Below are 8,788 nucleotides of genomic sequence, written 5' to 3' on the forward strand. Positions count from 1 at the left end.
CTTCTGTATGTACTGCAGGGAACCGCAAAAAAAAATTGCACGCCACCTGGATCGTAAACATAGGCATAAAAGGGAAGTTGCTACTGCAATGATGTATGCTAAGAATTCTAAAGAAAGGAGAAAGCAGCTGGATCTCCTTCGCATGCAAGGAAATCGGGCACACAACATTGACGTGCTCACAAAAAGAGAAGGGACATTGGTACATTGTAAACAACAAAGCGATGGCAAGAGCAGTGCAAAGGACTATCAGCATTGTTTTGCATGCTTTGGGTACTTCAAGCGCAAGTCTCTGTGGAAGCACGCAAAACGGTGCTCACTTGCTCAAAGTGTTCGCAGAACATTACCTGGAAAAACAAGAATACAGACACTCTGTGCTTCTGCTCAACCTGTACCTAAAGATGTGAACATGAAGGTATGGAGCCTTATGAATGCCATGACTCAAGATGACATTGCCCATGCAGTAAAAGAAATACTGCAAATATTTCATGAAGGTTGGAGAGAAGTTGTACAACCGGTAACGTGAAATTAAGTTTTATAACAAAATTCAGGAATGGAGACCACGCCTCATAACTTCTCAATTTCCGCACAAGTAGTACATACTCACACCCTATCCGCTCTATCCCCCTTCGTCTCATTTCAAACACGATCTGTGACAGAAACACATCATCTTACCTTGATTAACATGGATTCAGGGATCTATCTCAACGCCTCAGACGACGACTTATTCGCCGACCAGCCGACTCTCCCAGTCCGGATCCCATCACCTGTAGTCCAGTCACTTCGGCAACCTTGGCAGCGCTTAGCTGTCCAACGTCCCCGGGGCTCACGTCCCTCTTCCACAGGCACTGCTTCTGGCATCTGGGATACGCCTAGCAGCGACTCCAATCAATCAATCAATCAATCTTTATTTGTATAGCGCCAAATCACAACAAAGTTATCTCAAGGCACTTTACACATAGAGCAGGTTCTAAACCGTACTCTTCAAGTTTTAATTTATAAAGAGACCCAACATTCCCACATGAGCAAGCATTTAGCGACAATGGCAAGAAAAAACTCCCTTTTAACAGGAAGAAACCTCAGGCAGAACCAGGCTCAAAGTGGGCGGCCATCTGCCTCGACCGGTTGGGGTAGAGGGGAGAGAGAGGAAGAATAGGAGAGAGAGAGAGTAGCACATTGAAAATAAACATTGAAGCTAGAAGGTCTGGGACTGGAATCTGTCATCCGGACGTCTACAGGCCCAGATTGCCTGTGAGATGAGAAAGCACAGACAACTCCGGGGAAGAAGTGTAGGTTACTGAATGCATTAATAGTACATGAATGTTATTGGATATAGATGGATGGATAGAGAGAGAGAGAGGAGGACAGAGGAGCTCAGTGCATCATGGAGGTAGGAGTCCCCCGGCAGTCTAAGCCTATAGCAGCATAAACTAGGAGCTTGCTAACTATAAGCTCTATCAAAAAGGAAAGTTTTAAGCCTACTCTTAAAAGTAGAGAGGGTGTCTGCCCTCCGGACCGAATCTGGGAGATGGTTCCACAGGAGAGGAGCCTGATAACTGAAGGCTCTGCCTCCCATTCTACTTTTAGAGATACTAGGTACCACAAGTAGGCCTGCGTTCTGGGAGCGCAGTGTTCTGGTAGGTACATAAGGTACTATGAGCTCTTTAAGGTATGATGGAGCCTGACCAGTAAGAGCTTTAAAAGTGAGGAGAAGGATTTTAAATTCTATTCATGATTTTATGGGAAGCCAATGCAGTGAAGCTAAAATAGGAGTAATGTGATCTCTCTTTCTAGTTTTTGTCAGAACGCGTGCAGCTGCATTCTGGACCAGTTGGAGAGTCTTTAGAGACTTGTTAGGGCAGCCTGATAATAATGAATTACAATAGTCCAGCCTAGAAGTAACAAATGCATGGATTAGTTTTTCAGCATCATTTTGAGACAGAATATGTCTGATTTTTGAAATGTTACGCAGATGAAAATAGGCAGACCTTGAAATTTGTTTTATGTGGGAATTAAAGGACAGATCCTGGTCAAATATAACTCCTAGGTTCCTTACAGTAGTACTGGAGGCCAAAGTAATGCCATCCAGAGTAGTTATATCATTGGATAATGTGTTTCTAAGGTGTTTAGGGCCAAGCACAATAACTTCAGTTTTTTCTGAGTTTAACAGCAGGAAGTTACAGGTCATCCAGGCCTTTATGTCCTTGATGCATGTTTGTAGTTTAGTTAACTGGTTGATTTCATTAGGCTTTATTGATAGATATAATTGAGTATCATCTGCATAACAATGAAAATTTATTGAGTGTTTCCGAATAATATTTCCTAAAGGAAGCATATATAAGGAGAATAGTATTGGTCCAAGCACTGAACCCTGAGGAACACCGTGTTTTACTTTTGTTTGCATGGAGGATTTATCATTGACATTTACAAACTGAAATCTATCTGACAGATAGGATTTAAACCAGTTTAATGCTGTTCCTTTAATACCAATTAAATGTTCAAGTCTCTTTAACAGGATTTGATGATCAATAGTATCGAAGGCAGCACTAAGATCTAACAGGACGAGGACAGAGAGAAGTCCATTGTCTGATGAAGTTAGGAGGTCATTTGTAACTTTTACCAGTGCAGTTTCTGTACTATGATGAGCTCTGAATCCAGACTGAAAATCCTCAAATAAGCTGTTATTATTTAGAAAGTTACACAGCTGATTAGCAACTGCTTTCTCGAGGATCTTAGAGAGAAAGGGGAGGTTCGATATGGGCCTATAGTTAGCTAAAACCTCTGAATCAAGAGTAGGCTTCTTAAGAAGTGGTTTAATGACAGCTACTTTAAAAGACTGTGGTACATATCCTGTCACTAAAGACAGATTGATCATATTTAATAAGGAAGTACTAACAGAGGGAAGGACTTCCTTAAGCAGCCTAGTTGGAATCGGGTCTAAAAGACAGGTTGATGGTTTAGAGGAAGTGATCATTGAGGTTAATTCTATAAGGTCGACTGGAGAGAAACAGTCTAAATAAATATCAGGTTTAAAAGCAGTTTCTGAGTTTCCTATGTTAGAGGATGAATCAGTGCTTATTGAGGGCAAGAGGTGATTAATTGTGTCCCTAATAGTTAAGATTTTGTCATTAAAGAAACTCATGAAGTCATCACTACTGAGAGTTAAAGGAATACATGGATCAGTAGTGTTATGACTCTTTGTCAGTTTAGCCAAAGTACTCCAGGGCAAGATCCCGGCAAACGGGGTTCGAGGGAAGCTGCTCATCCCTGCCGACCCTCTCCATCCCACTCGAGAACTTGAAGGGCTGCATGAAGTGTCAGTATAAGATAAATATGTTTGGTTTTTTAAAAGATTTTTTTGGCACAGACGCATTTATTTTACAGTAGACAGACAGGAAACAGGAGAGAGAGGGGGGTGTGACATGCAGCAAAGGACCTCCGGCCGGGATTCGGCTACGTATGTGGCATGCGCTCTAACCACTCGACCACCTGCGCGCCCAAAAATATGTTTTTAACTGTAAATCATGCAAACATATTCCAATAGACCTCAAAATATAAATATAGACATGGAAATGTGCATATGTTGACTTCAATGTGAAACATCTGCTAGAAATGTTACATTTTGCAGACAGTAGCCTAACAGCAACTCAAAAGTAGAAGCTATTGGATATAATTAGACAATGTAGACAGTGTTTTTGTTGAAAAAAGAGAGCAACAGAGTGGTGAGTATACATGAATTAGTGCTGTAGAGAGGTACATCATACCCTAATTACCATGGGAACCTTCCCCATCTCCAACATTACTTGTTTGTGGTAGAAATTATTTAAATACAAGCTTTTAGTTGAGAATTGATGGTGCCTTTAATGAAGACATTAATGCTCCATCTAATGGTGACTGAAGAATTACTCTCATGTGCTTTGTATCTTATAACAAAAGCCAGTGACAACTTAGCCAACAGGAAACTGGTGTTAAAATGATGTTCTGTGTTAGTTCTTTGCTTCTTCTGACATTTTACTCTCAATTCCTTTGGGTGACGTAAAAGCTGGTTTATACTCCAGAACAGCTGCTGTAATGAAGGCCGTCATCAGACATTATTCAATGAATGTCTTGCTCTTTTTCTTTAGTTGAACCTCTCTCTCTCTGATTCACACATATATAAAGGTTGTGTTTTCACTTTTGTTCTTTTTGTCATTTCTTTTTTATCATTATGTGTTTCTGTGTAGTTAGAAAATAAGATGTTGGAAATATTAACAAAGTAGATTTATGGAAATAGGCTTCAAGTCTTTTTTTTGTCAAATAGTGTTTCATTCTTCTTGTATGTTAATGTTTTAGGTCTACTCGTGTATATTAAGTGTGTATATTCATTTTGCATTAGTTCATGTTTCTTTCTGTACCATGGTAGAAGAAGGGAAATATTTATATCTATATTTAGGTATTTTTCCCCCTTTCTTGCCACCTGTACCAATCACATTACAATGCTGGGCTCAGGGTTATTATCACTGCCCTTTGTGTGAGAAGACAGATCCAATACAGAGAATAATTTCCTTTTGTGATGAGGGTTGTATCATTAGCAGAGACTCCGGAAACTCACCGCTCTAGTTCAAGAAATACTGCACACACATATCCCCAGAAAAACAACTTTTACAGGTGGTGTTGTACTTCAAGTACTTACATACTGTTTGGGTCAAATATGGCCAGTTTTGACATTTATCAGCTGTAAAAACTCCCCAAATGTCTTTTACCCTGAAATTGGATGACTTTTCCTAAAGTGGCCCAAAATGCACAAAAATGAAAATATATTAAAATATTATACTTTTGTATAGATGATACACATGTTTTAGTGAAATGAATAGTTAATAGTTTTAATAATTATTTTTATGATGTAGCAGTGAAGACCGATGTTTCTAATAGTTATACAATAAACCCCACACTTCCATAAAGTTATAAAATACATTTACATCATTATTGCTATGTTATATTTTCATGTCTTAGGTAAAATAGGACATGATATTGTGTGATAGGAATACAAAATACACTCTCTCTGCTCTCTGAAACATGAACCAAGGTTTAATCACATGTATTGATCAGTCAGATCCACTATTGATCCATTCTAAACACATCTGTGGTTCAAAATTTGGTAAAGACACATTTAATGAGGGGATTCAAAGTCTGGGACAAAATTGACCCGGAACATACTGCACTCATATTTGTTGAGTTGTTAAGTTAATACCATACAACCATATCTTGTTCAGTCACAATCATCTTTTTTTTACCATTGTAATTGAACATTAGAGTTATATATTTTCCCTTTATTGATAAAATACTGGTGTGTCTCACTGCAACTGCTGCATGTTCTACTGAAGAATTACAATATTTCAATTTAAAACTACATAAGGGACATTAAGTGTCCACTGTGACTCAGAATGAATTAATGAAATGGTGTGACTGAGTCCCTCCCTTACACTCTCTCTCTCTATAACTCCTCCTCTCTCTACTCCTTACACTGCCTCTCAGTCAGCAGTGTAATTACTGTCTTCCTTGTTCACTCAGTCTGCCGATGTCTCTCACACTCGCTACTTTACTTTACTCAGCCTTGTTGTCTTTCAAGCGGACTATCAGCGTCTCTCTAGCTCCATCTCTCCTCATTTCCATTTTCTTTCGTATATTTGTTTCCTGCCTTACTGCTTTTTACATCAACAGCCGGAATTACACTATTAAAAATGGATCACTCAGTCAAGGTCACTGCTTACACCAGGGGTTCCCAACCTTTTCCAGATCAGGGCCCACTTGGAAATCTCCTAAATGTCCACGGCCCACCTTTGACCCAATAAACGATACCGAAGCAAATTAATGCATTTTGAGACCACTGCCATTTTAATGTGGAAAATGTAACCTTTAGGACTGATTTGAATTATGAAAAAGGCCAAAAAATCATAACAGAGCATTTTTATTAAATGATTTTGATGTGAAACAAAATGAACATTTAGGCCTAGGACTTAACTTAATATGGAGTATACAGGAAGCTCATTTGTGTATTTAACAATATATTCTCAATTGTATTCTCAGCATATTCACAGGGAAATCATAACATGGCATTAAGTATATTTTTAATGTGAAAATTCAACATTTAGACCTAAGATTGAGCTTAATATGAAATATGCAGGAAGTTCACTTGTGTAGGCCTACAGTAGCCTAGGCCTATAAATCACCTTTGTATTCTCAACTTCTTCACAGGGTAATTAAAACAAAAAAATGTTTTTAATCACTTTGATTTGAAAAATATAAAATAAACATTTTCAACATTTAGGCTTAGGACTGAACATATGGAGTAGGAAGATCACTTGTGTATTCAACAATATAAGTCCTACAAATCACTTTTGTATTAATCTCAAATTATTGGGAAATCTTAACATTGCATGTTATTGTAATGTGGAAAAAGTCAACATTCAGGTAGGCTAGAAGGACTGAACTTAATATGAAGTAGACCTATGCAGGGAACTCAATATTCAGAAATACTTAGCAAATCACTACTTTGTATTAGGCCTACTATGCCAACCGATTTATGTATTAATAAACAATAATCTGCCGAGAAAATGATTGCAAAGCAAAACATTGCACCTAATGTGAAGGCTGGTGTTGCATGGTGCCAACAAGATACTTAATGTCTGGCTCAATGGATGAAAGTCGAAGTCGAAGATCTGGCTCAACATTCAGTTTGTTTCTGTACTTGGTTTTCACGGCCACTAATGCAGAGAACCCGCTCTCACACAGCTACGTCGTTGGAAAGGGCATCAGGTATCACACAGCTTTTTCGCCCAGGTCTGGGTACTCAGAGGCAACATGCAGCCAAAAGTTTATCAGATGCTTGTGCAAGAACACCAGCTTCAATGCGGTGTCGCAGGAGAGATCCAACAGTCCGTCTTGCTCTTTTGCGCTCAGGACAGCAAGGGCCTCGTCCTGAACTTTGAACGGATTTTCGATCCAACTGCACTGCGCGTCGAGGGCAGGGAAGTATTCGCGCAGCTGTGTTTTCAAACCCTCCAGGTGCTCTTTCACTGCATTCGTCACGGTGTTGGGAAGCCGTGTCTCCTCCTTTGTCAGAAAATCTGACATGTTTTCAAAGGAGTCGTAATTTCCCAGGTCGACTCGCTTCTTCCACTGCGCGAGTTTTCTTATGGTTGCCTCCACTTTGTGCTGGACCTTGAACACGCTGACAGCTGACCCCTGAAGAGCTAGATTCAAACTATTCAAGTGGCTGAAAATGTCGGCGAGATAAGCCAATTTAGCCAGCCACTCAAAATCATTGAAGCAGTGTGCGAGTTCAAACTTTGAGTTGAGGAAGAACAGGCGCACTTCATCTCGAAGCTCGAACAGGCGCGTCAGCACCTTGCCCCTGGACAGCCATCGCACTTCAGTGTGTAACAACAGCTGCTTGTGATCGCTGCCCATCTCTCCACAGAGCACGCCAAATAAACATGATTGCAGTGGACGGCTCTTGATGAAGTTCACAGCTTTCACTGCTTGGTCTAAAACATGGTCTTTAGCTCCAGTGGCATTTTCTTTGCAGCCAGGGCTTCGTGGTGTATGCTGCAGTGGACAGAGCTGGCGAGAGGGGCCACCGCTTTCACTCGACTGACTACTCCGCTGTGCTGGCCCAGAAATTGCCTCAGCAGTTGAATGGGTTGGCAGAGGTCTACAAAACAAAAAATCTTCCTTTATCGCCGCATTTTTTTCGTATCGGATGTAGGCAAGCAGGTTCGCTACGTTGGCAATGTCAGTCGATTCTTCCAGTTGGATGGCATAGAAACGGCTCGCTTTCACGTCCTGTATCAGCTGATCTAGCACATTGTCTGCCATGTCATCAATTCTGCGTTTGACAGTATTGTCCGACAGTGAAATGAGTTTAATAGGCTGTAATGCCTTCTCTCCCAACATCTTCTCCACTATAATTTTAGTACCTGGAAGAAGAAAAGTCTCGCCATCAGTGTGTGATTTTCTGGTCTTAGCGATTAGCTCGGACAGCAGGTACGATGTTTCCACTGCAATTGCGTTGTCATTGCCCATAGCCCGACCTTCCATTACTTTTTTCTTGCTCTGATATTCCTTCAGCTTGTTCTCAAAGAACTGAAGAGGCTTGGTGGCATACTCTCCATGTTTTGTTTCGAGATGACGGCGTAGTTTACACGGCTTCAGAGCCTCATTTGACAGTGTCTCCAAGCACACCAGACACAGTGGTAGTGGTTCAGCCTCGGAGCCAGTCCAATGAAACCCCAACCCCAGATACTCATCGCTGTACTTTCGCCGGACCTTTCTTTTTTGTTTGGCAACAGGATGATCACTTGTAGATTCTGTATCTGTAATACTACTCTCGCTTCTTTTAAGTCGCCCTGTTGCTAACCAGCGATCCATTTTGCTGCTGTTTTTTTTAAGCGTACGGTAACTAGCTTTGCTTTATCATCACTATGACAACAACCGGTCCGAACCGCAGCTGATTGTAGTCAGCAGCCAATCACAACCATCCCCCTTTGCTTTGAAAGATACTTCTTAAGACATACTCAACAATACATTGGGCACACAGTCCCACACAACTATGATATTTTAGATTTTTAGAAAAGGATTTCGCGGCCCACCTGCCATACCTCCCATACCGGCCCATAGGTTGAAAACCACTGACGTTTGACTGTGTGTGTGTGTGTGTGTGTGTGTGTGTGTGTGTGTGTGTGTGTGTGTGTGTGTCTCAAAGAAACACTGCTAGAGATGTCTTTTCAGTGTTTAATGAAATATACTGTTT

The 8,788-nt window shown here is 40.6% G+C and overlaps 1 pseudogene; it reads right to left on the reverse strand.

The window, feature by feature from the left end:
* Nucleotides 1–6,795: 6,795 nt before the first annotated feature.
* LOC133993304 (zinc finger BED domain-containing protein 5-like) lies at nucleotides 6,796–8,406 on the reverse strand (annotated as a pseudogene).
* Between the last annotated feature and the right edge of the window lie 382 nt (nucleotides 8,407–8,788).

Source organism: Scomber scombrus, chromosome 13, assembly GCF_963691925.1.
Source record: "Scomber scombrus chromosome 13, fScoSco1.1, whole genome shotgun sequence".
Classification (NCBI taxonomy): domain Eukaryota; kingdom Metazoa; phylum Chordata; class Actinopteri; order Scombriformes; family Scombridae; genus Scomber; species Scomber scombrus.